Source organism: Ochotona princeps, chromosome 2, assembly GCF_030435755.1.
Source record: "Ochotona princeps isolate mOchPri1 chromosome 2, mOchPri1.hap1, whole genome shotgun sequence".
Taxonomy (NCBI): domain Eukaryota; kingdom Metazoa; phylum Chordata; class Mammalia; order Lagomorpha; family Ochotonidae; genus Ochotona; species Ochotona princeps.
In genome coordinates, this window is record NC_080833.1 from 104,273,053 (window position 1) to 104,297,016 (window position 23,964).

A 23,964-nucleotide genomic window follows, 5' to 3' on the forward strand; every position below is an offset into this window, starting at 1 on the left:
GCGAGGCTCTAGCTCCACCTCAGGGAGGATGCCATGGCTCACGCTTTACAACCAAAGGCAGTGTTGTCCTCTTCGGAGTGCAATGTTGATTGGATATAAAACACCACAATAGCTTTAAAACAGCAAGGGATAGAAACTGGGCTCACACTGCCTACATCTTGGCCACCAAACTGAGGAATTACAGGCTTTGCGAAGGAAACAAGTGACAGGACAGACTAATTAAAGTGTACCAGGACGCACTAGCGACAGACTTGGCCTTGCAAATGGGCAGTACCTGGGAAATCGTTAGCGATGAATCCCTTCACCGCGCGCCGGCCCGCAACCGCCCACGCGCAGGGAAACCCCAGCTTCCCAGGGCAGAGCACGGCCCTCGCCGCCTTGCCGGTCGCCTGCTTCGGAAGCCAAAATCTGGGGACGGCGGTGCGCGCTTCCGCTTCCCTCTCTGCCGGCGTCCGCACCGGGACCCGAGGGAGCTGAGCGTGCCTGTGGCCGCGGGTGCTGGCGCTTCCCAAGCCGGGCAGGCCCCTCAGCGGCCTCGGGCGCCGCTCGCTCCACCCGGGGCGCTCGGGGGTCCAGGCGGAGCCCGCCGGACGCAGAGAGGAAGGCGGCGAGGCGAGGGGAGGCGAGGACAGGGACACCTCCCGGGAGTTCTGGATGCTTCTCGGAGTCCTGGCTGTTGGGCCACACGGGTACGGTGTTGGTCTGGCTGCTTGCCTGTCGCGGTGTCCTGGGGGAGCGGAGCGAGCTCTGGAGACACGAAAACGGGATGACCCGCAGCTGTTTGTGAGCACTTGCGCGAGGTGATGGTGCCGAGTGAGTGCCTACCAGCAGGTTGCAATGGAGGGAAGGCTGAGTTATTGTTCCGTGATGGCATAGTGGTTAGTACTCTGCTTAGTAGTGGCCGCAGCAACCTCAGTTGGAATCCGAGTCACGGCAGGTTGTATGCAGCGAGGAACTAATTTCTCCGTTAGTCTTCCTTTGTACTCCCTCCCTCTTTAGAAACACGCAGTGTTTAGAAACACGCATCGGATTTAGCTGCAGGCCCCGCGGCAGCTCCTCGCGCCCACTCCACGGGCCCGGCGTGCCCAGACCTGGCCCAGCCAAAGCAGGACCACGGACTCACAGCCAGCCGTGCCCCGACAGCGCGGGCAGAGCACCGGAACTCTGCCAAGCTGCTGTGTCGGTCGTGCCTAAGCCTGGCTGCGGTGATTGCGTGTCCACTCTGTGTTTGAGCCACCAGGGCTGTAAGAGCGACACTGTTGGATTCTCTCCGCGCAGCAGGCTGCAGCCTTGTTTGCACGGAGTGAACTTACTCGGACGGGAGAAATGCAGGGGTTGTGTGTTGTGTGTTCCCTGGTGGTCTAGTGGCTAGGATTCGGCGCTTTCACCGCCGCGGCCCGGGTTCGATTCCCGGTCAGGGAGCTTCATTTTAAGCACTGCATCAGCTGCTGCTGACGTGGTCGCTAGGGAGCTTGTGTGCTCCTCCTCCTCTTCCCCCTCCTCCTCCCTCTGGTGCATGATGATAGCCTGGGCTTATGTACCTACCAGTGGCAATGGCAATGCGACCTTCCCTGGACTACTGTCTCATCAGCAGAGAAATTCTATGCCCTAAGAAATAAATCCTGCTGCAAGTACTGGGCAGGGTTTCATGCACGGTGGTCCGGTGGCAGGATTTTTGCCTCCCACTTGGGACACCCGGGTTCAATTTCTGACAATAATGTGTCACCCCTCGTTCTTTTCCACGTGTCCAGTGCAGAGTACCTCTCTCAGGCTTAGCGCTCATGCCCTGTAGATGGTGGGTTGTCAGCTGCCAAAGGCCAGGCCGCTTCGAGTACTGATCCTTTAGATTGCATGGCAATGGATTCAAACTCCAGGTATTCATGAGAATGGGCTGGCCGTGCTGGATTTGGCTGCAGCACCCTCAGCATGAGTTGGGACTAGGGGCAGGCAGGCAGAGCCAGGCTACAGCACCACCAATGAATGCCGAGGTGAGACAGGCCGTGACAGACTGGGCTGCAACACACACCGGCACAGACATGACCCCAAGCCAGGAATGAGCCTGATGGGATGAGGATGTGGGGGCTCCTCTGCTGGATCACTGTTCCCCTGGGGAGTGTGACTGCTGGAGCTGGGGGCAGTCAGGTTGGGCAGGGCCATAACAAGCATCAGCCTTGTGAGCTGGGTTTGCTGGAGGCCTGGGCTATGCCACCACAGCCATCGCTGCCGCCTGCAGGAGCCAGGAGAAGTGCCATCTGGTTGGGCTTTACCACAGCATCTGGCAAGTACCAAGACAGGGTGCAAGTTGTGTCAGACTGGACCACAGTAACCCCTAGAAGGTGCAAGATCTGGGAGTGGGCCTAGGAGGGAAGCTGTGACCACTCTGCTGCTGGCCTGCAGCTCCCACTGGTGTGCATTAGAGTTAGGGCTGGAGGCAGGTCAGGCTGGATGGTGACAGCACCTGTTGGCATACGTGTGGACTGGATCATTGTGTTGGGTGGGCTGAGTTAAGCGACAACACACATATGTGTATACAAGAGCCCTCCTGGGATGCGGCACGGACCAGACTAATCTGATTGTACACATTAGAAAGTGCAGGAACCAGGGCAAGGGGCCAGCATGGTGGGGGTTATTGAGTCCCCCTAACTAAACTGTAGCTCCTGCTGCTCGGTGTAAGCGCCAGGCCTGTGGCAGGCTGAGATGGGCTCGGTGGCATCACCCATAGGTTTGCATAGAATGTGGGGCTGAGGACAGAACTGACCAGGCAACTATAATCACCATGGTGGGTGTAGGCTTATGCAGGTGACAGATCGAACTGGACCCTGTACTGGTTCACACATGCAAGAAAAAGGCCTGTGATCACCCAGGTGAGGCTTCTTTATCATATATATATATATATACACATATATATTATATATTATATATATTATATATATTTTAATGTTAATGTAACTTCTTTTTACATTATTATTTTCATTCTATGATACAGTTCCATAGGCCCTGGGATTTCCCTTTCCCCCTCCCCATGTCTGCTCTCCCCCACTGAATTCCCCTATATTATTACTATAGCATAGATCTTCATAAACAGTCACATATTCATCATTGTGGACATGGACAGTGGCAGAGAGTCCAGCCTCCCATTGTCAAGATACAGCTAATCATCTCATTAGTAGTCCATCTTTGATCTGGAAGTAGAGATGCACACTGCACTGCATCCTCACATCTGGACACGAGAGTCTCCATCACACAGTCACCACACATCCCTCTTCAGTGAAAAGCCACAATTCAAAATCAACAACAGGAAGAGAAATAGAAATTTACAACACCATAAATTTCTCAAGAGGTTTTGATAGCTCAACAGTCCTGAATTGCTTGGCAATCCTGCCTCTCCAATCACGATGAAATCTCTCCCAAATCCACTGGCTGCTAAAGGAAACCTTAATGTCTCCGTCTGCCCAGATCTTCACTGCCGATGATTGGCTGGGGTAGTTGATCAGTTTGTTCTGTCCTCTGTGCTCTGCCATGGTACCAGGTGTCCTCTGGAGGCTCCGATGGACTGCCATATCCTCCATGTACATTTGGATATGCGGTGCACTGCTCTATCTGAGCCACTGAGGAGGCCCAGCTCTGACACATCCACTCCCACAGTCAGCCCATGCAACCTGCATTTCTCGGAGAATCAAGATGGCGGAATAGGGTAAGGACACGTTTAAATGGGTGGAACCTGCAATTCTGTTCATAGTTAGGGTTCTGAGTCCAGCATTTCAGTTGGTAGAGAATCACTCAAGAAACCTCATCTGAGGCCATCCCAGACCTGATTCTTACGTGTGTTTGCCAATGCAGGGTCCGGCACAATCTGTCACCCAAACCAGCCTACACACACACCAAGGAATGGTGAGACCTCTTTTTCCATGGTCCATCCTCTCCTTTCCACCCTTCCACATCGAGGCACTGTGGGCACTTCCATCTCATCTAGGTCCTCTGGCACACTTCCTCCTTCTCGTCAGCAGTCGGGGTCCAGAGTGACCGACCCAGCTTAGCAGGAATTTGCGGAAACGTGGATGTTTTGTAACTCGTGATGCCTGCTTGGCAAGCCTGCCCTGGGCAGAGTCCGGCCATTAGGGCTCAAGGCCGCGTACAATGTTTTACTCCCCAACTTAGCAGATGCCTTCACGGTAGCAGGAGGTGCATACCCCACTAGGAGAAAAAAAAAATCTCTCTGCTTGTCCATAGGTCATGATAAGGATGTAGTCAAGCATAGCTGACATGTGGCCCGGCTAGCTCAGTCGGTAGAGCATGAGACTCTTAATCTCAGGGTCGTGGGTTCGAGCCCCACGTTGGGCGCAAGTAAGCTTTTGCAACCTCAGAACTGTCCCAGTTCCATCTACTGGAGAACCTTCTTCAGAAACCACCAACCGCCATCCGAGTTCTCCCCTCCCGCTCACCTAATCCCCCACCCGCTGACTTCCCACCGCTCCTCTCCTCGGTGGTCCTCTCCTCTTACCGCCCCGACTGTGTCAGTGCGTTTAGCTGGCTGAAAACATTCAGCTCTCTCCCGCTTTCTGCCCCGTTTTGAAGTCGTGGGAGGAGAAGCCACAGAAGAGCACGCGTGAGTTTAGTGGTCACGGGCCAGCCTTCTGCGGCTGGTGAGGGTGGTCCAGTCCAGTGCACCGTTGTGGTGAGCGGGTGTCTCCACCTGCGGAGCAGGCTGAGGCCGCTGCTTGGCTTCCAGGGAGCTTGGCATAACAACTGAAAGTGAAATTGTTCTTGGAGAAGACTCTCAAGACGAGGTGGAGGCGTGAGTTTCGTGGTAATGGGCCTCCACCTCGTCTTATGCCGCATTTTTCTGAACCCGAATTTAAGCACTTACCTCTCAGAACGGCGGGCAGAGGACCCCACACAGGGCAAGCTGTGTACCCAAGCTCCCTGGAGCTCTTCTGTGGCTTCTCCTCCCACTACTTCAAAACGGGGCAGAAAGCGGGAGAGAGCTGAATGTTTTCAGCCAGCCAAACGCACTGACACAGTCGGGGCGGTAAGAGGAGAGGACCACCGAGGAGAGGAGCGGTGGGAAGTCAGCGGGTGGGGGATTAGGTGAGCGGGAGGGGAGAACTCGGATGGCGGTTGGTGGTTTCTGAAGAAGGTTCTCCAGTAGATGGAACTGGGACAGTTCTGAGGTTGCAAAAGCTTACTTGCGCCCAACGTGGGGCTCGAACCCACGACCCTGAGATTAAGAGTCTCATGCTCTACCGACTGAGCTAGCCGGGCCACATGTCAGCTATGCTTGACTACATCCTTATCATGACCTATGGACAAGCAGAGAGATTTTTTTTTTCTCCTAGTGGGGTATGCACCTCCTGCTACCGTGAAGGCATCTGCTAAGTTGGGGAGTAAAACATTGTACGCGGCCTTGAGCCCTAATGGCCGGACTCTGCCCAGGGCAGGCTTGCCAAGCAGGCATCACGAGTTACAAAACATCCACGTTTCCGCAAATTCCTGCTAAGCTGGGTCGGTCACTCTGGACCCCGACTGCTGACGAGAAGGAGGAAGTGTGCCAGAGGACCTAGATGAGATGGAAGTGCCCACAGTGCCTCGATGTGGAAGGGTGGAAAGGAGAGGATGGACCATGGAAAAAGAGGTCTCACCATTCCTTGGTGTGTGTGTAGGCTGGTTTGGGTGACAGATTGTGCCGGACCCTGCATTGGCAAACACACGTAAGAATCAGGTCTGGGATGGCCTCAGATGAGGTTTCTTGAGTGATTCTCTACCAACTGAAATGCTGGACTCAGAACCCTAACTATGAACAGAATTGCAGGTTCCACCCATTTAAACGTGTCCTTACCCTATTCCGCCATCTTGATTCTCCGAGAAATGCAGGTTGCATGGGCTGACTGTGGGAGTGGATGTGTCAGAGCTGGGCCTCCTCAGTGGCTCAGATAGAGCAGTGCACCGCATATCCAAATGTACATGGAGGATATGGCAGTCCATCGGAGCCTCCAGAGGACACCTGGTACCATGGCAGAGCACAGAGGACAGAACAAACTGATCAACTACCCCAGCCAATCATCGGCAGTGAAGATCTGGGCAGACGGAGACATTAAGGTTTCCTTTAGCAGCCAGTGGATTTGGGAGAGATTTCATCGTGATTGGAGAGGCAGGATTGCCAAGCAATTCAGGACTGTTGAGCTATCAAAACCTCTTGAGAAATTTATGGTGTTGTAAATTTCTATTTCTCTTCCTGTTGTTGATTTTGAATTGTGGCTTTTCACTGAAGAGGGATGTGTGGTGACTGTGTGATGGAGACTCTCGTGTCCAGATGTGAGGATGCAGTGCAGTGTGCATCTCTACTTCCAGATCAAAGATGGACTACTAATGAGATGATTAGCTGTATCTTGACAATGGGAGGCTGGACTCTCTGCCACTGTCCATGTCCACAATGATGAATATGTGACTGTTTATGAAGATCTATGCTATAGTAATAATATAGGGGAATTCAGTGGGGGAGAGCAGACATGGGGAGGGGGAAAGGGAAATCCCAGGGCCTATGGAACTGTATCATAGAATGAAAATAATAATGTAAAAAGAAGTTACATTAACATTAAAATATATATAATATATATAATATATAATATATATGTGTATATATATATATATATGATAAAGAAGCCTCACCTGGGTGATCACAGGCCTTTTTCTTGCATGTGTGAACCAGTACAGGGTCCAGTTCGATCTGTCACCTGCATAAGCCTACACCCACCATGGTGATTATAGTTGCCTGGTCAGTTCTGTCCTCAGCCCCACATTCTATGCAAACCTATGGGTGATGCCACCGAGCCCATCTCAGCCTGCCACAGGCCTGGCGCTTACACCGAGCAGCAGGAGCTACAGTTTAGTTAGGGGGACTCAATAACCCCCACCATGCTGGCCCCTTGCCCTGGTTCCTGCACTTTCTAATGTGTACAATCAGATTAGTCTGGTCCGTGCCGCATCCCAGGAGGGCTCTTGTATACACATATGTGTGTTGTCGCTTAACTCAGCCCACCCAACACAATGATCCAGTCCACACGTATGCCAACAGGTGCTGTCACCATCCAGCCTGACCTGCCTCCAGCCCTAACTCTAATGCACACCAGTGGGAGCTGCAGGCCAGCAGCAGAGTGGTCACAGCTTCCCTCCTAGGCCCACTCCCAGATCTTGCACCTTCTAGGGGTTACTGTGGTCCAGTCTGACACAACTTGCACCCTGTCTTGGTACTTGCCAGATGCTGTGGTAAAGCCCAACCAGATGGCACTTCTCCTGGCTCCTGCAGGCGGCAGCGATGGCTGTGGTGGCATAGCCCAGGCCTCCAGCAAACCCAGCTCACAAGGCTGATGCTTGTTATGGCCCTGCCCAACCTGACTGCCCCCAGCTCCAGCAGTCACACTCCCCAGGGGAACAGTGATCCAGCAGAGGAGCCCCCACATCCTCATCCCATCAGGCTCATTCCTGGCTTGGGGTCATGTCTGTGCCGGTGTGTGTTGCAGCCCAGTCTGTCACGGCCTGTCTCACCTCGGCATTCATTGGTGGTGCTGTAGCCTGGCTCTGCCTGCCTGCCCCTAGTCCCAACTCATGCTGAGGGTGCTGCAGCCAAATCCAGCACGGCCAGCCCATTCTCATGAATACCTGGAGTTTGAATCCATTGCCATGCAATCTAAAGGATCAGTACTCGAAGCGGCCTGGCCTTTGGCAGCTGACAACCCACCATCTACAGGGCATGAGCGCTAAGCCTGAGAGAGGTACTCTGCACTGGACACGTGGAAAAGAACGAGGGGTGACACATTATTGTCAGAAATTGAACCCGGGTGTCCCAAGTGGGAGGCAAAAATCCTGCCACCGGACCACCGTGCATGAAACCCTGCCCAGTACTTGCAGCAGGATTTATTTCTTAGGGCATAGAATTTCTCTGCTGATGAGACAGTAGTCCAGGGAAGGTCGCATTGCCATTGCCACTGGTAGGTACATAAGCCCAGGCTATCATCATGCACCAGAGGGAGGAGGAGGGGGAAGAGGAGGAGGAGCACACAAGCTCCCTAGCGACCACGTCAGCAGCAGCTGATGCAGTGCTTAAAATGAAGCTCCCTGACCGGGAATCGAACCCGGGCCGCGGCGGTGAAAGCGCCGAATCCTAGCCACTAGACCACCAGGGAACACACAACACACAACCCCTGCATTTCTCCCGTCCGAGTAAGTTCACTCCGTGCAAACAAGGCTGCAGCCTGCTGCGCGGAGAGAATCCAACAGTGTCGCTCTTACAGCCCTGGTGGCTCAAACACAGAGTGGACACGCAATCACCGCAGCCAGGCTTAGGCACGACCGACACAGCAGCTTGGCAGAGTTCCGGTGCTCTGCCCGCGCTGTCGGGGCACGGCTGGCTGTGAGTCCGTGGTCCTGCTTTGGCTGGGCCAGGTCTGGGCACGCCGGGCCCGTGGAGTGGGCGCGAGGAGCTGCCGCGGGGCCTGCAGCTAAATCCGATGCGTGTTTCTAAACACTGCGTGTTTCTAAAGAGGGAGGGAGTACAAAGGAAGACTAACGGAGAAATTAGTTCCTCGCTGCATACAACCTGCCGTGACTCGGATTCCAACTGAGGTTGCTGCGGCCACTACTAAGCAGAGTACTAACCACTATGCCATCACGGAACAATAACTCAGCCTTCCCTCCATTGCAACCTGCTGGTAGGCACTCACTCGGCACCATCACCTCGCGCAAGTGCTCACAAACAGCTGCGGGTCATCCCGTTTTCGTGTCTCCAGAGCTCGCTCCGCTCCCCCAGGACACCGCGACAGGCAAGCAGCCAGACCAACACCGTACCCGTGTGGCCCAACAGCCAGGACTCCGAGAAGCATCCAGAACTCCCGGGAGGTGTCCCTGTCCTCGCCTCCCCTCGCCTCGCCGCCTTCCTCTCTGCGTCCGGCGGGCTCCGCCTGGACCCCCGAGCGCCCCGGGTGGAGCGAGCGGCGCCCGAGGCCGCTGAGGGGCCTGCCCGGCTTGGGAAGCGCCAGCACCCGCGGCCACAGGCACGCTCAGCTCCCTCGGGTCCCGGTGCGGACGCCGGCAGAGAGGGAAGCGGAAGCGCGCACCGCCGTCCCCAGATTTTGGCTTCCGAAGCAGGCGACGGGCAAGGCGGCGAGGGCCGTGCTCTGCCCTGGGAAGCTGGGGTTTCCCTGCGCGTGGGCGGTTGCGGGCCGGCGCGCGGTGAGGAGATTCCTCGGAACAAACGGGTTCCCGGGCTTTGGAGCCGGCGCTTTGTCGTTTTCAAGGCTCTGGCTCCACCTAGTGCCAGTCGTACACGTTAATTAGCCTGTCCTGTCACTTGTTTTCTTGGCTTAACCTGATTCCTCAATTTTGTGGCTAGGAAGTTTTCCGAGCTCTGTCCCTATCCTTTAATGCGTTTCAGAGGTGTTTGGTGTTTATATCTCACGCGACATTCCACTCCCTAAGAGAAACAACACTCTCTTCAGGTTGCGATTGCCTAGAACGGCGTGAGCCGTGGTATCCTTCCTGAACTCTTAAGATGGTTTGCAAGTCCCGCCTGTCTTCAGAAAAGCTACTCAGTGTGGCCTTTAAAAAGAAACACGTGATTTGTATCCTCTTGTTATAATTCTAAATCACATAGGTTTTGTTTTGTTTTCTTTTTTTAATGAACTAATCTCAATTTTTTTGCGCTTGGACACGTCTCCGGCGAGCTCAGCTGTGGCGGGTTGATCTGACCAGAGACCCAGGACGCAGAACATTGCCAAGAGAAGGTGGATGTGGCCTTGGCCCCCTTGGGAGACTTGTGCTGCCCGCAGCACAGGTGAAGTGTGGGAGGCAGAATGGTTCATGATGGCGCAGAACGCGAGAAGGTAGGAGGAAGCTCCAACTCCTGTGTCGCTCACATGCTAACAGAAAGCGCAGCGTGCGGGTGAAAACGTAGGAAGCAGAATGCGTCTTGCTCGCTGCCCCAAGCACGCGCTATGGCCGCGCAGTGGTCAGGCCTCAGCTTGTGGCCCCAGCAACCTCTGCTCTGGAAAAGTCGCGGAGGCCGGGGGAGCAGGTGGGTGGTCACACGAGGCCACAGGTCGCACGCCCACCAGAGCACGCAGGTGCTCGCTGTGCCGGGCGGGAGGCTGCGTCATGGCTAGGATCAAAGATAACACAGTCTTTGGAGAAGTCGCCGCGCTCCGGAGAGAGGTTGCCCGGCGCCAGGGCAGGGCGGGAGGCTGCGGGCACGACCGAGACCAGGAGGCAGCCCGGAGAGGAGCTGAGAGCTGAGGCGCCGGCAGCTCCCGCAGCACAGCTCCCGCGCACGGCGCCCACGGCCCGCGGGAGTCGCTCTGCAGCGCGGCCTTGAGCTCCTCGGGAAGGCGGCAGCGTCTCCCGCCCGCAGCCTGTGGCGGCTGCAGGGACTTGGTGTGGGGCGGGACTCGGGTGTCCTGCTCCCCGAGCTAGGAGCAGCGAGAAACCCGAGTGCTGGGACGCCGGCTCCTCACACGCGGACTCTGCATCCGGTCAGCGGGAATGGGCGGTTCCCCGTCGCTGACGCACGTAAGGTGTGTCCGGCGGTCCTTCCTTTTCTGGGGACCGAATGGATGCAGAAGGCATCCTGAGGAAGGTGAGGGAGTCCCTGCTGTAATGGTACTTCAGCTCCGTTTCCGTAGTGTAGTGGTTATCACGTTCGCCTCACACGCGAAAGGTCCTCGGTTCGAAACCGGGCGGAAACATCTGGTTGTTTTTGCTGATGGAGGACACTACTTAAAGCACACAGGGGATCTACCAACCAGACCACACAGCTCTCCCTTTCGATTCCTCTATATTGATATATCTGTGATATATTTGGGAAACAGACTTAAAGACAGAAAGACAGAAAGAAGACAGAATAGGAATGAGAGAGAGAGAGAGAGAGAGATCTACCATCCACTGGTTCATTCCCCAAAGAAAATAGCACCTAGAGCTGGGCTAAGTTGAAGATGGGAACCTGAAAATTTATCTGTGGTTTCATTGGCCTAACGTCTTTGGCCATCTTCTTCCATGTTCTCAGGGTGTTAGCAGGAAGGTGGATTGGAAATGTACAGCTGGGACTTGAACCACTGTCCATATAAAATGCCAATGTTTATCCCAGCTGCTGCACTTCCCATCCAGCTCCCTGCTTGTGGCATGGGAAAGCAGTTGAAGGTGACTTAAAGTCTTGAGGGAGCCTGCAACACATTTGGGAGACCCAGAAGAAGCTCCTGGCTCCTGGCTTCAGATTAGCTCAGCTCTAGCCATTGCAAACACTTGGGGAGTGAATCAGCAGATGGAAAATTCTTCCTTTCTGTCTCTCCTCCTCTCTTTATATCTGACTTTCAAATAAAAATAAATAAATCTTTTTAAAAATGCCAGTATTGCTGGAAGCTGTTTAATCTACTATTGCACAGCTGTGGCCATCTATGATTACCTTCAATTCCTTGTCTCTCCCATGATGGTCTTATGCCCATTCATTTTGCAGATTTTATTTTTATTTGCTTAATCTCTAGTGACTCATTTTCTTTCTCAATTGGTTCCAGTTACTTTCTGGCTCTTTACAAAGTTGGCTTCTGGATTCCCATTTTCCCAAAGCTTGTGCACCACAACGTCAAAAAGTGAGTTATCACATACCTGCACCTATGAATCATGAGTAGATACTTTGCAGACAAGTTAACAGAGTTCTGAAAATAAACTCCCATTTAGGAGGCATTGCTATGGTGTAGTGAGTTAAACCATTGCTTGTAATGCCAACATTCTTTAGGGCTGGTTGGAGTTCTGGTTGCTCCACTTCTGATCCAACTGCTTGCTACACTACCTGGGAAAGCAGCAGAGGATGGCAAGATGCTTGGCCCCTTGATTTGTATGGGGGTTCTTGGAAGACTGGAGTGCAGAGTGCTCCCTTTCCCTGAGGAAGACAAGCCACCGTTTGTCAGTTGGGTGGCCACGGCTCTGGGGGACTCACCATGTTTCTGCAGGTGGTTGGCCGGGAAGGAAGCAGTAGCTCTGGACGTGAGGTATTTCTCTGTCAGGTCGCGGAGGTTCTGCTTGTTCTTCTCCAGCGTGGAGCGTAAGCAGTAGTGGGTGTCCAGGGCACGCCTGTCAGCCGCTGCCCCAGAAACTGTGCTGGGAGGTGTGGCCATGATGGAAGCTTGTGCTCAGAGCAGAGCCAGAGCCTGGGCGGGAGAAACCAGCACAATGACTACAACTCAAGGGAGGGTCCACGGCTGCCTGGCTTAGTAACTTCCTATACTACTCAAGTACACAACTGTGATAAGGCTAGAGGGCAGAGCCGAAGGCACTGCCGCAGCCACAGAATCCCACAGGAGTGAGGGCGTTAGGACGAGCTTGCCAGGTAACGGTGTGACGTCACAAGAGCAGATGCAGAAGGTGGGGATGTCGTGGAATCTCGCGAACCTCTGTGTTCCAGTTGCCAAAGCCAGCCTGGTGCCCGAGGCCTCTGCTTTCTCCTGATCACCACCAGAGGGCACCACCCAGCCGGCAGCAAATCTCAGTATTTGTGCACCAGGGGACCACACTCCAGTCCTGTGTTCCTAAAACCTAGGCATAGTTCCACCGTTTCTTCTTCTGAGAGCAGACAGAACATAAAAGCATTCAATGCTTTTTTTATATATAAAGAATTCAGTGTTTTCCAAATTGTTTTTCTTCTTCATTTTTAAAGTTTGAAAGCAGAGTCAGAGTCAGATACAGAGATGAATCCTCCATGCAGTGTCCCACTCCCGATTTCCACAGCAGCTAGAGCTGAGCCAGGCAGAAGCCAGTAGCCAGGGAGCCACTGCTAGATCCAACTGCCAGCGCTGTCATCGGCGGCCTCCTTGTGTGCACACCAGCAGGAAGCTGCAGTTAGGAGCCGGGGTTCACAACCCAGCAATTGCAACCACCAGCTGATCGGGGCGATGGACTGTGCCAGGCCCTGTACTTGCTAGTACATACAAGAATCTGGTCTGGGAACACCTCAGACAAAGTTTCTTTGGGGATCTCCCCAATTGAAATGCCGGACTCAGAACCCTAACCAAGAAAAGACAGAAGACAGAACAAGTCAATCAACCACCTCAGCTATATGTTGGCAGCGAAATACTGGGGAAATGGAGACTCTATGATGGACTAAGTCAATCAGTGGATTCTTCAACGACCTCATCGTGTTTGGAGTGGTGAGATTGGCAGCGATTCATAACTGGTGAACTATCAAAACCATTTGAGCAAGAATCTCGGAGCATGCCCCACATTCGGGACCTGGGGTGGGTGGGAAACTAGCTGGGGCTCCTCCCTCAATATCCTCTTTACCTCAGATACACGCAGGAAATAATATGGAAATAATAGTCTTCCCCATTTTCCTACAGCCCTTGATCCTTTTTGCCCTAATTTACTATGTAAAGATGGTAAAAATATAATTTAAATAATGGGGGAAAAAAGGAGCCGGGATTCAGTTCCAGGCACTCGCATACGGGATTAGGCATAAGCAGCAGCAGTTTGATCTCTGCTTACCCAGTCCGCCACTGCTTTCACTGCTTAAGGACTGTCATGATGTACTGTATTCCTCCTGGGGTCTGCGACGTCTGGTAATGTGTGGGTGGAGAGACTGTTGAGGGAGAATGAGACAGATGAGATATGACTTCTCAGGACTTCCAGCAACCAGGCCACTGCACTTGCAAGTAAAAGAGGAAGCTGAGACCCAGTGGTTTAGAGGAGGGAAACTGGAGGACCTTTTAGGACCAAACCAATACACCCACTCACGTGTGAGACCTGAGCAGGGATTGTTGGTATCCACCACCATCTATAGGCACATTTAAAAGCTATGGATGGGGGACCTGCCTGGCAGGGCTCGACCATAGTACGTGCCAGTGAAGGTCGGGGCAGGGGAGTGGAACATGTTGGGGTGCACCATGTTAGGCTGGGCCATGTCACTAACCAGCTCATGAGAGAACTGGGTGTGGGAGCAGATTCTGTGAAGGGTCATGGGCACATCCCTCTGAGATTTCCATACCAGTTGGTCTGCTTGAGGTCTGGAAGTGGTGATGGGCCAAGCTAGGCATGACCATGGAACTCACCAAAGCTCATAGGTGCCAGGGTTGGGAACAGGCCAGGCTGGTTCAGGTTGCGGTATCAATAGGCACACCCAAGGATGCAGTGTGGGGTAGTACGGCCACAACAACCACCAGCACACACAAAGACCGAGACTGGAGAGCAAACTATGACTGCTAAGGGCCTAGCATCTGCTGGCACACGTGAGATCTGAGTCTGAGAGTGGGCCTGCTGGGGGAACGTGGGAACTCCCTTCATAGTCCGTTACACATGTGGGGTTGGTGGGGCTGAGCTAGGTTCCAATACCCATTGATGTGTAAGAGAGCTGAATGCGGTGTGGGATGGACTGGACCAGTCTGTTGCACTTATTGTACAATCCTCATTAGGCCATTACTCCTGCTGGTGAGCACATGAGTCAGGGCAGGGCTGCTCCACTTGTCTACAGGTGTGGGTTAGCTCTAGGGGAGCAGACTGAACAGCGACAGGCCAAACTATAGCACACAGACATGCACAGTAGCCAGGATGAGGTGCAAACCATGCTGGACTAGGCTAGGCTACCACACCTACTAGTCTGTATGAAAGTCAAGGATGGGGGCAGGCTGGGCAGGGCTAAGTTGCAGCACCCACCAGCAAGAGTTGGGATTTGGAGCAGGCCAGGCCAGGCCAGGCCAGGCTACAGCATCTGATGGCACAGGCCAAGCTGGTGATGGGGAATGCTGGGCTGGGTTGGAGCAACCCATTGGCATGCTCGAGATTTGTGGCTGGGAGCAGACCTGATTAGGGATGCCCCAGCTGGGCCTCAATTCCCACCGGGGAGTGCAAAAACCAGAACGGGGGCAACAAAATAGGTTGGACATGGCCGCAGTATCTCTCCACATGGGTGTGGACTGGTTTGGAGATGTGCCAGACTGGGCTAGACTCCACACCTGCTCGTGCTCACAAGAGCCAGAGTGGGTGTAGGATGGGCTGAGCTAGGCCGCTGTGCCTGCCCAGTCATGTGAGAGCTGGGTCTGGGGTTGGGCTAGGTAGGTCTGGGTGATAGCTCCAAACAGTATGAACTAGAATGGGTGTGGGCTGGTTGGGCAAGGCCACTGTACCTTCCAGGACAGGAGGTGGGCCAAGTCCGGATGGGCTAAATCCCATGGGTTTGCATGAGATTTGTAACTAGGAGGGGACCTGGTAGAGGAGCTTGGGGAACTCCTCTGTCAGGACACAGTCCCTGCAGGCTAGCACAAGCACCAAGGCTGAGAACAGCCCAGACAGCAAGGTGACAGTAGCCACCAGCATACGTGTGGCTGAGGCCCGGGGGCAACACAGGCTGGGCCAGTTCATAGCACCCATTGGCAGATGTGAGAACCGGGACAGGGTACAGTCTAAAGCAGGTTGTGCTACAACACTAGGCAGTTCACATAAGGCTGGGACTGGGGGCTGTCCAGGCTGGGCTAGGCTGTAGAACCCTTCAGTAGGAGCTGGAATTGGGGACTGACCAGGATCAAGCCAGGCTTCAGCACCCACCGGTGAATGCAAAGGTGAGTTGGTGCCATTCCAGGCTGACTGGGCCAAAGCACTCAGCAGCACACGTAAGAGCTGGAAGGCAGGCTTGGTGGGAAAGTCCAGTTAGAGGAGCTGTGGGGGCTCCCCTGCTGGGTTGCTGCTCCCACTGGTGAGCTTGTGAGCATGACAGCTTGGACTGGAAGCAGGCCAGGCTGGGCAGTCCTACGACACCCATTGGCCTGCATGTGAGCTGGGTTAGGGGGACAGCAGTTTCGGCTCAGCAACCGCATCCACTGGTTCATGTATGAGCCAGAGTAAGTAAAAACTAGTAGGTGCTGGGACAGGGGGCAAATCTTCCTAGGCTATGCTGCAGAACCAACTGGAAAGTGTGGGATCCAGGCCTGGGAATGGGCCTAGTAGGGAAATTATGCACACCCCTCTGATGTGCTACAGTTCCCACTGGTGAGCATGAAAACCAGGGCTGGGGTTGGACCTGGCTGGACAGGCAGTGGCACCAGCCTGCATGAGTGTGGATTAGATAATGGGGTTGATAGGGCTGAGCTAGGCTCCAACACCCCATGATGTGTAGGAGAGCTGAACGGGATGTTGGATGGCCTGGCCCGGTCTGTTGCACGTACTGTCATGCGCAAAACCAAGGCTTTGATTGGGCCTGGTGGAGGCTATTGGGGGTCTGTCTGACTAGGCTTGAGTTCCCTCGGGTGTGCAGGTGGGCTGAGCGCGTGGTGGGAAGGGCTAGGCTGAGCCACAGCATCCATTGGCTTGTGCATCAGATGGGGCTTGGGCCAGAACTGACTAGGTGATTGTACATACCAGTGTGGAGGCTGATGTGAGTGATGGACTGACTGGGCAGGACCCCTCCCTGGCTGGCACACAAGGAAGCAGGTCTGGAACGACCTCTGGCCAGGTTTCTTTGGGGACCCCCTCAGCTGCACCACTGGACTCACAACTCCCACCATGTGAAAGTCACAGGATCTGTCGTCTGACCATGGAGTGCACATGTCAGAACTGGGTCTCCTTGGTTGCTGAGACTTGTGTGGCAGACACCATGCCCAGATGTTTACGGGGGGACTTGACAACCAGTCCACTGAGGCATTCAGTGGACATTTGGTGCCATGGAAGGCAGAACAGGTTGGGCAACTCAGCTCTCCCATTCAGGCTTTGACAGCAATATCTAAATGAATGGAAGTTCTAGGGTAGACTATGTCAGCCAATGGACCTTGGAAGGATTTCCTTAACCTTAGAGCTCTAGGTCAACAGGATTTCATAAGAACTGAAGGCACTTAAGCAGTGCCCTAGGAACACGTTCCACATCCAGGACCCTGGAATAATACCGGGTGGCCATCCCCATTCCCTGGTGCTGATGTGGCCGGCCTCCTGGGAGTGGCCCTCTCCCTTTCTCTCCCCACTTTCCTCAGATACAAGAAGAAAAGGAGAGAGTAGAGGTAGTTGTCTCATCCACTTGCCCTCATTCCTCGGCCTTCCCTACCCTAACCAGTGGTCCACGTGGGCATGCATCCTTCTCAACTACGTGAACATCATCAAAAATAAAGTGAATTTCTTAGTCAAAAAAAAAAAAAAAAAAAAAAACAAGGGTGGAAGATCTTTGGTTCTCCTTCTCTCTGTAAATCGACCTTTCCAACAACAAATAAGTGAATCAGTTTTAAGAGCACGTTGTTATTGGAAAGGCAATTTTAGAGATTTGGAGACAGAGAGGGAAAGAACTTCTGTGGGATTCCAGGCTTGAAACTAGGGAGTTAATTTGGTAAGCCACAGAACAAGCAGCAGTATTCTTATCTCTTTGAAGACTATTATGTATTTTTATTGGAAAAGCGTCTTTACAGAGAGAAGGGAAGACGAAGATTCTCCCTCTGCTGGTTCATTTCCATATGGTCGCAATGGCAGGATCAGACACTCTAAACCGGTCAACTTTGCCAATCAAACTCAGGTGAACGCTGGAATAAGAGAGATCGTGCTCCAAGCCATCTGTGCTGCAGAAATGCTACCGTGAGTGCCCAGAGACCCGAACGCAGAGTGATGACGGCAGCGTTGCAGGTCACCTTAGAAGTCACACAGCCGATTTGGACGGGGCGATGCAAATCAGACGAAACAAAAACGGGAGCACCGTCGCACTCCGGGTGTTCAGGGAGGATCCCGCGGATCACACCTGTATGGGCCGGCCCCAACCTGAGGGGCGGATGAGTGTCGTTCTCCCTGGGGGTGGAATGACGCGTTGGATGAAAAACACCACAGCCGCTCTAAAACGCAGGACTCTAAGGACAGTGGAAGAAAATGGCTGAATTAACGTGTACGACAGCGCACTCTGGCACTAGGTGGAGCCAGAGCCTTGCAAGAGCCCACGCGCAGTGCCGGCTCCAAAGCCCGGGAACCCGTTTGTTCGGTGGAATCCCCTCACCGCGCGCCGGCCCGCCCACGCGCAGGGAAACCCCAGCTTCCCAGGGCAGAGCACGGCCCTCGCCACCTTGCCGGTCGCCTGCTTCGGAAGCCAAAATCTGGGGACGGCGGTGCGCGCTTCCGCTTCCCTCTCTGCCGGTGTCCGCACCGGGACCCGAGGGAGCTGAGCGTGCCTGTGGCCGCGGGTGCTGGCGCTTCCCAAGCCGGGCAGGCCCCTCAGCGGCCTCGGGCGCCGCTCGCTCCACCCGGGGCGCTCGGGGGTCCAGGCGGAGCCCACCGGACGCAGAGAGCAAGGCGGCGAGGCGAGGGGAGGCGAGGACAGGTACTCCTCCCAGGAGTTCTGGATGTGGCGTCCTGGCCGGGTGGCAAAAGGAAAACGGTGTTGGTTTGATCGCGGACCGGCCAGGGTGTCCTGAGGGAGTGCTTGGAGAGACAAAGGCTGGATGCTGCACGGATGCTCGTGCGCGCCGAGGGGTAGTGACGGTCCTGAGTGAGTGCCTGCTCCCGAGTTGCAGTAGAGGCTTTTGGAAGGTGTCGTTGTGTGGTGCCGTGATCGTATAGTGGTTAGTACTCTGCGTTGTGGCCGCAGCAACCTCGGTTCGAATCCGAGTCACGGCATGGTGTGTGGCAATGACTGATTCCTTTTCTTCCTTCACCTTTTTTTCCCCTCCCTTTTTAGAAACACGCAGGCTCGGAGCTTCTGATTTACTTGCGGACCTGGCGCAGCTCCTCCCGCACACTCCACGCCCTCAGCCTGCCCGAACCAGACGTCGCCAAGTCAGGACGCTGCCCACACAGCCAGCCCTAACCAGAAGCTCACACTCGGGTCTGTGCAGGCTCCAGCCTGGTCTGAGCACCAGGAACTCTGCCAGCCTGCTCTCTGGCCAGCTTCCCACAGCCGGGTGCTCCGTACCCTTTTGCTCCGACGAGATTGCAAAGAAGCTGTAAGCTCCATCCCACCTTGGAGGGAGGATCCCTCATTTGTTCAGCGTGGGGAGAGGTTTGTGTGCACAGGAGAAAGGCAAGGATACAGAGCAGGGAAGGACGGGCCTGAACCAGAACACTGATCTGAAAGTGAATTGTGGTGGGGCCAGGAGGAGATCAGAGGATGGGTGGGATTGTGGTGGGCTCCCAGGTCAAACTCATGAGCCAGAAGAACCACAGCCTTCTTCCCCAAACACGCATTTGCTCCCCACATGTCGGGGAATCCACGTGGTCCCTATCCCAGTGGGTTCTTTGCCGGCTGAGCTGAGAAGCAGCAGGGAAGTTCCTTAGGCAGAAGTGTCAGACAGAGCAACACAGCCCTCTGCCTGGCTGGCCCTTGTGGACAGGCCCCAAACAGGGAGGACTCAGGACAGGAGCAAAGGGAACCCCTGAGGGCAGAGAAGCCCAGGGTGTCGGAGTCAAGCCCTACCCCAGAGGTCCGCTTGAGTGGGACAGCACTGTTGCCAGTGGAATGCACCCCTGTGCTGTTGTCATTACCGACATCTGCAAGAGCTCAACACTGGACAGGGTGTCCTGCGGTTCCCAATGGGAGGTGGCTCTCCCCTCCTACTTGCTTGGTGGGTCCTGCTGTAGGGGCAAACCACTCAAGCAGAAGAGTTTTCTCTTGCTCCAGTCACACAGGCAGGGACGTTAAACGATTCACCAGAAGAGCCCTGCCCCATGAGGAGTGGTCTTCCCCCAAACCTCAGTCCAGCAGAGGCTGAGGTTCCTGATGTGGCAGCGCCCTCACATGTGACCCCTGGGATTACTGGAATGTGCCATTGGATGTCTGATCTGAGGAAAACGCAGGCTCGGGGGAGGACCCTCAGGTGTGGAGGCCTTTGCCAGGGGAAGAATGCAGCTGTCCCCCGGGCAGTGGGGAAGGTGGCAGGTGCAGTGGGTGCTGACAGAAGGTTGTGCCCAAGCCTTGCTCAGGTGAGTTGCCTGTCCTCTTGTTGAGACAACACGGATGTGGGAGATGACTCTGTGTGATTCCTACAGCCACGTAGCCCAGGCCTTCTTTTCACTCAGATTTATTTATTTTCATCAGAAATGCAGTTTAAGGAAAGAAGGAGAGAGAGAAAGATTTTCCCTTTGCTGGTTCACTGCCCAGGGGGCAGCAATGGATGGAGCTGAGCTGATTCAAAGCCAGGAGCCAAGAACCAGGAGGCTCCTCTGGGTATCCCACCACCACAAGTGCAAGGTCCCAAGGCTTAGCATGCCTCGGGCTTAGCATTCCTGCCTTGTAGAAGGTGGGTTGTCAGCTGCCAAAGACCAGGCAGCTTCAAGTACTGATCCTTTGGACTCCACGGGAAGAATTCTAACTCTGGGAATTTAAAATTTCCTTTATGGCCTGGTTGCTAGCATTTGGCAGCTTCACCAACCAGAAGAGCACGTGTTTGGTGTCTCTGTAGCACCGTCAATTAGTGCTTTTGGGTGTTAATACAAAGATTGGTGGTTCAAGTGCATCCAGGGACATCCATTGGTGCTACATGTCAACTGCAGGTTGATCATGTGTGGCTGTTGTCTATTGCCACCATAAAAGCCACCCCTACGACCCAACTCATTGTCTTCCCTCTCTCTTCATCTGCTTTACACACTGAGGAATCTACTGTGATAAGCATAGCATGAAAATGCTGGAGACAGAGGCGATGGCAATTAAAAAACAAGAAATGTGGCAGACACCAGATAAGCATGAAAAATGTAGGTATCCAGAGTAGGAGGCTGACCATGAAGGCACCCTGCCTCCACCTTTTACTGAACGTCTTAGGGAGTCAAATTACAAGAACCAATGTTGAAACAACAGGCTTGACAGGAGTGATCACAGGTTCGGCTACACTTTCCTCTTCAAGGAACACACGCCAAACCTTTACCTCAAGAGGGGATAGAGGGCATAGAGGTCTCTGTTGGTCTAAGAATGGCACTCCTTGCCCTTGCCTAGCTGAGTCACATTCCACATGGTCACATGGTGGAACTGCTATGCTAGCAGGATGACAAAAGAGAGAAATACCGTATCCTTGCCCAAATAAGAAAGAATCACAACGCATTTCTGCACTTGCCAGAGGTCGTTCAGGGCAGACCTCAACAGTCTGAACGGGCGGGAGGCAGTTGAGCCGTCTGGGAACGATCTCAAGGCATTCCGCCTGCAAGGCAGCAGCGGTCAGGTCCGCAGCTGTTCTAAGATACTGAGCTCAGAGAGCTTGTGCGCTCAGGGAGGGATGCTGTTCTCCTCCTGCCTCTGGTAAACCAGGCTGGGCTCCTGGCGGTGTCGGGGGCCACTGGGCAGTGTGCAGGGCGGTGTGTCCTTAGACTTTGCTGCTGTAAGAGAGTGAAGTGTGGGAAGGCCTGGATGGCCTTGTGCTCCCTTTTGTGGAGAGACCTGGAAAGACCAGGGTCGTGGGGCATTGGTGGTTCAGTGGTAGAATTCTCGCCTCCCACGCGGGAGACCCGGGTTCGATTCCCGGCCAATGCAGTGGAGTTTTTTTACTCTCTGCCCCTCTGTTTGGCTGAGCGGCACTTCCCTCCCACCCCCGCAGTCTCCACTGCTGGCCAAGGCAACCCTCCCTCAACAGAAGGCACCGGGACCAGTTGAGCTTCAGAAGAGCAGGGAGGGGAACACGTTTGAAACTCAGAGCTACAGGAAGAGGCAGAGAGGCATCTGACATTCCCAGATGGCCAGAAAGGCCAGGGTGGATCAGCCCAAACGCGGGAGCTTTTATCCTGGTCCCCCGTGGGGCTGCAGGGTCCCAGACACACTCTACTGGTGTCTATATGGAGAACTGGCTGCAGGTTGATGCCTAACGCCGACCTAGGTTTATTTTCTTTGGGCAGTCAGTGTGTTGCTGCGAAGGAAAGCAGTCCCTATGTGCTACCGTCCAGAACTTTTTAACGCGAGCCAGAGCAAAGGTTTGTGGTCTACGGAAATGATTCAAGATTAGGGGACGGTAAAGATTCTTCTGTTCCAAATTTTTAAGGCTGGGATAGGTGTGACGACTGATTGTTATCGCCACTTTTTCTTATGTCCCCATTCACCTTCACCAACCCATCTGTTCCTCCATCAAAAGAACGATGGTTTCTGCAAAACCGGGATCTTATGCGCGTGAGGTGTACATTATAAACAGTACACAAGAACGGAAGCCCGCACCCTTGTCACTCTCCTGAGAGTCTCTAGACTCCGTCTTGAGCGCCACCTGCTTCATGGACGTCCGGATGCGGAGTCCGAGTGTGAGGAGCCGGCGTCCCAGCACTCGGGTTTCTCGCTGCTCCTAGCTCGGGGAGCAGGACACCCGAGTCCCGCCCCACACCAAGTCCCTGCAGCCGCCACAGGCTGCGGCGGGAGGCGCTGCCGCCTTCCCGAGGAGCTCAAGGCCGCGCTGCAGAGCGACTCCCGCGGGTAGTGGGCGCCGTGCGCGGGAACTGTGCTGCGGGAGCTGCCGGCGCCTCGGCTCTCAGCTCCTCCTCTCCGTGGCCGCCTCCGGGTTTCCGTCGTGCCCGCAGCCTCCCGCCCTGCCCCGGCGCCGGGCAACCTCTCTCCGGAGCGCGGCGACTTCTCCCGGTGCCGCAGCATCTTGTTCGCCTCCGGGATGCAGCTTCCCGCCCGGCACAGCGAGCACCTGCGTGCTCTGGTGGGCGTGCGACCTGCGGGCCAGGGCTCCTGGTGCGTCCGGGGGGTTCTCCTTTTGGAGAGAGTGTGGAGGGGATGGCGTTGCAGACCTGCCAGGAAGGGGAGCGAGGTCCTGCTCACAGGCGTGCTGCTATTGCAATCACACACGGGTAGGGGCTAAGACGCTATTTTCTCTTATCTCCCTGGTAGCCTAGTGCTTAGGATTTGGTGTTTCCACCACTATTCCCTGGGTTCGGCTCCCGGTCAGGCAAGTTATATTTTGTGTTTGGACATTTAATTTAAATCCTCTGTAGTTTTGGTGTTCTACTAGGAGAGACTCAGACAGGAAAAATAATATGTGCACTACTAGTTGTGGCAACCACTCTCAGTTTTTACAGCGAGATCTGCTGTCTATGACTGTACCCCACAAGCATTCTCAATGGAAGCAATGAAAGATCTACCAGGCTGAATCCTAGACCTGCCGGAGACAAGCTCCAGCTGAGTTTGGAACTCGAGAAGGGTGCGTGGATGAGGCGCAAAGAGAGAGACGAAATGGACCACTACAATTCCATGATCATCGTGGACAATGCGAGAAAGCTGTCCGTTTTATTCATAGAGAACCAGTCAAACTCTGGCTCAGACTTTTTACGTCATGGTCAAGTGGGTGTTTCCAAGGGTAATTCTGCCATTTGTTTCACCTTAAAGCAGGATGTTATCCATCCTGACCCTGTGGTCAGGAAGTTCTCAATAGATGGTGCATATCAATCAGTAACACATTCCTACTACAATCCTCATTCCACAACTTAATCTTGAATCAGTTAAGGAAGGAAAGGCATCACAGAAGGAAGGACCTAAAGATCAAAGAAAGAGGGTAAGAATAGATTCCACTACACCTGGGGACGGACCACCCCTGATTAGTATATGGTCAATGGGGGAGGAGGATCCTAAGCATAGGTTTCTGCTATACCCTAGATTAGCATAGGATCAAAGGGGGAGTTAACACCCTTGTCAATGGGGGCAGCCGAGACAGCAATAATGAAAGGTCTTTTGGCTAAAATGGTATCAGGAACATCAACTTCCAAGCTCACATTGATACTAAACAGTAACTCCGCAGAGGCAGACAATGCCTGAATAAATTATAGAAATCTCAGTGGGGTTGTCCGGAGTCCATGCAAAGGGAGGTGGAGCTACATTCAGGTGGTCGTAGAGACATCCGCTGGGCCCTGCCATACAGCGGGAAATTCATTGCAGCCCTGCCTGCAATGGAACAATTCTCTTCACACCTTCCTGTCTTACACACCCATCACACGGACCCCAGCATAGACCCAACAGCTTTTTCTGGGTCTACCAATCGAGTGCAGGGACCCAAAACTTGGGACTGTCTTTGTGTGTTC

At 54.1% G+C, this 23,964-nt stretch overlaps 7 non-coding genes across 7 annotated transcripts; 5 read left to right on the forward strand and 2 right to left on the reverse strand.

Moving 5' to 3' along the window:
• The first annotated feature begins 1,350 nt into the window (after positions 1-1,350).
• TRNAE-UUC (transfer RNA glutamic acid (anticodon UUC)) lies at positions 1,351-1,422 on the forward strand. The gene has a single exon. It is a non-coding gene; the product is annotated as a tRNA-Glu (tRNA).
• A 2,846-nt stretch (positions 1,423-4,268) lies between these two features.
• On the forward strand, positions 4,269-4,341 carry TRNAK-CUU (transfer RNA lysine (anticodon CUU)). Its single transcript has one exon. It is a non-coding gene; the product is annotated as a tRNA-Lys (tRNA).
• Positions 4,342-5,189: 848 nt separating this feature from the next.
• On the reverse strand, positions 5,190-5,262 carry TRNAK-CUU (transfer RNA lysine (anticodon CUU)). The gene has a single exon. It is a non-coding gene; the product is annotated as a tRNA-Lys (tRNA).
• A 2,846-nt stretch (positions 5,263-8,108) lies between these two features.
• Positions 8,109-8,180, reverse strand: TRNAE-UUC (transfer RNA glutamic acid (anticodon UUC)). The gene has a single exon. It is a non-coding gene; the product is annotated as a tRNA-Glu (tRNA).
• Positions 8,181-10,660: 2,480 nt separating this feature from the next.
• On the forward strand, positions 10,661-10,733 carry TRNAV-CAC (transfer RNA valine (anticodon CAC)). The gene has a single exon. It is a non-coding gene; the product is annotated as a tRNA-Val (tRNA).
• A 7,795-nt stretch (positions 10,734-18,528) lies between these two features.
• TRNAH-GUG (transfer RNA histidin (anticodon GUG)) lies at positions 18,529-18,600 on the forward strand. Its single transcript has one exon. It is a non-coding gene; the product is annotated as a tRNA-His (tRNA).
• A 2,768-nt stretch (positions 18,601-21,368) lies between these two features.
• Positions 21,369-21,439, forward strand: TRNAG-CCC (transfer RNA glycine (anticodon CCC)). Its single transcript has one exon. It is a non-coding gene; the product is annotated as a tRNA-Gly (tRNA).
• Positions 21,440-23,964: the final 2,525 nt, after the last annotated feature.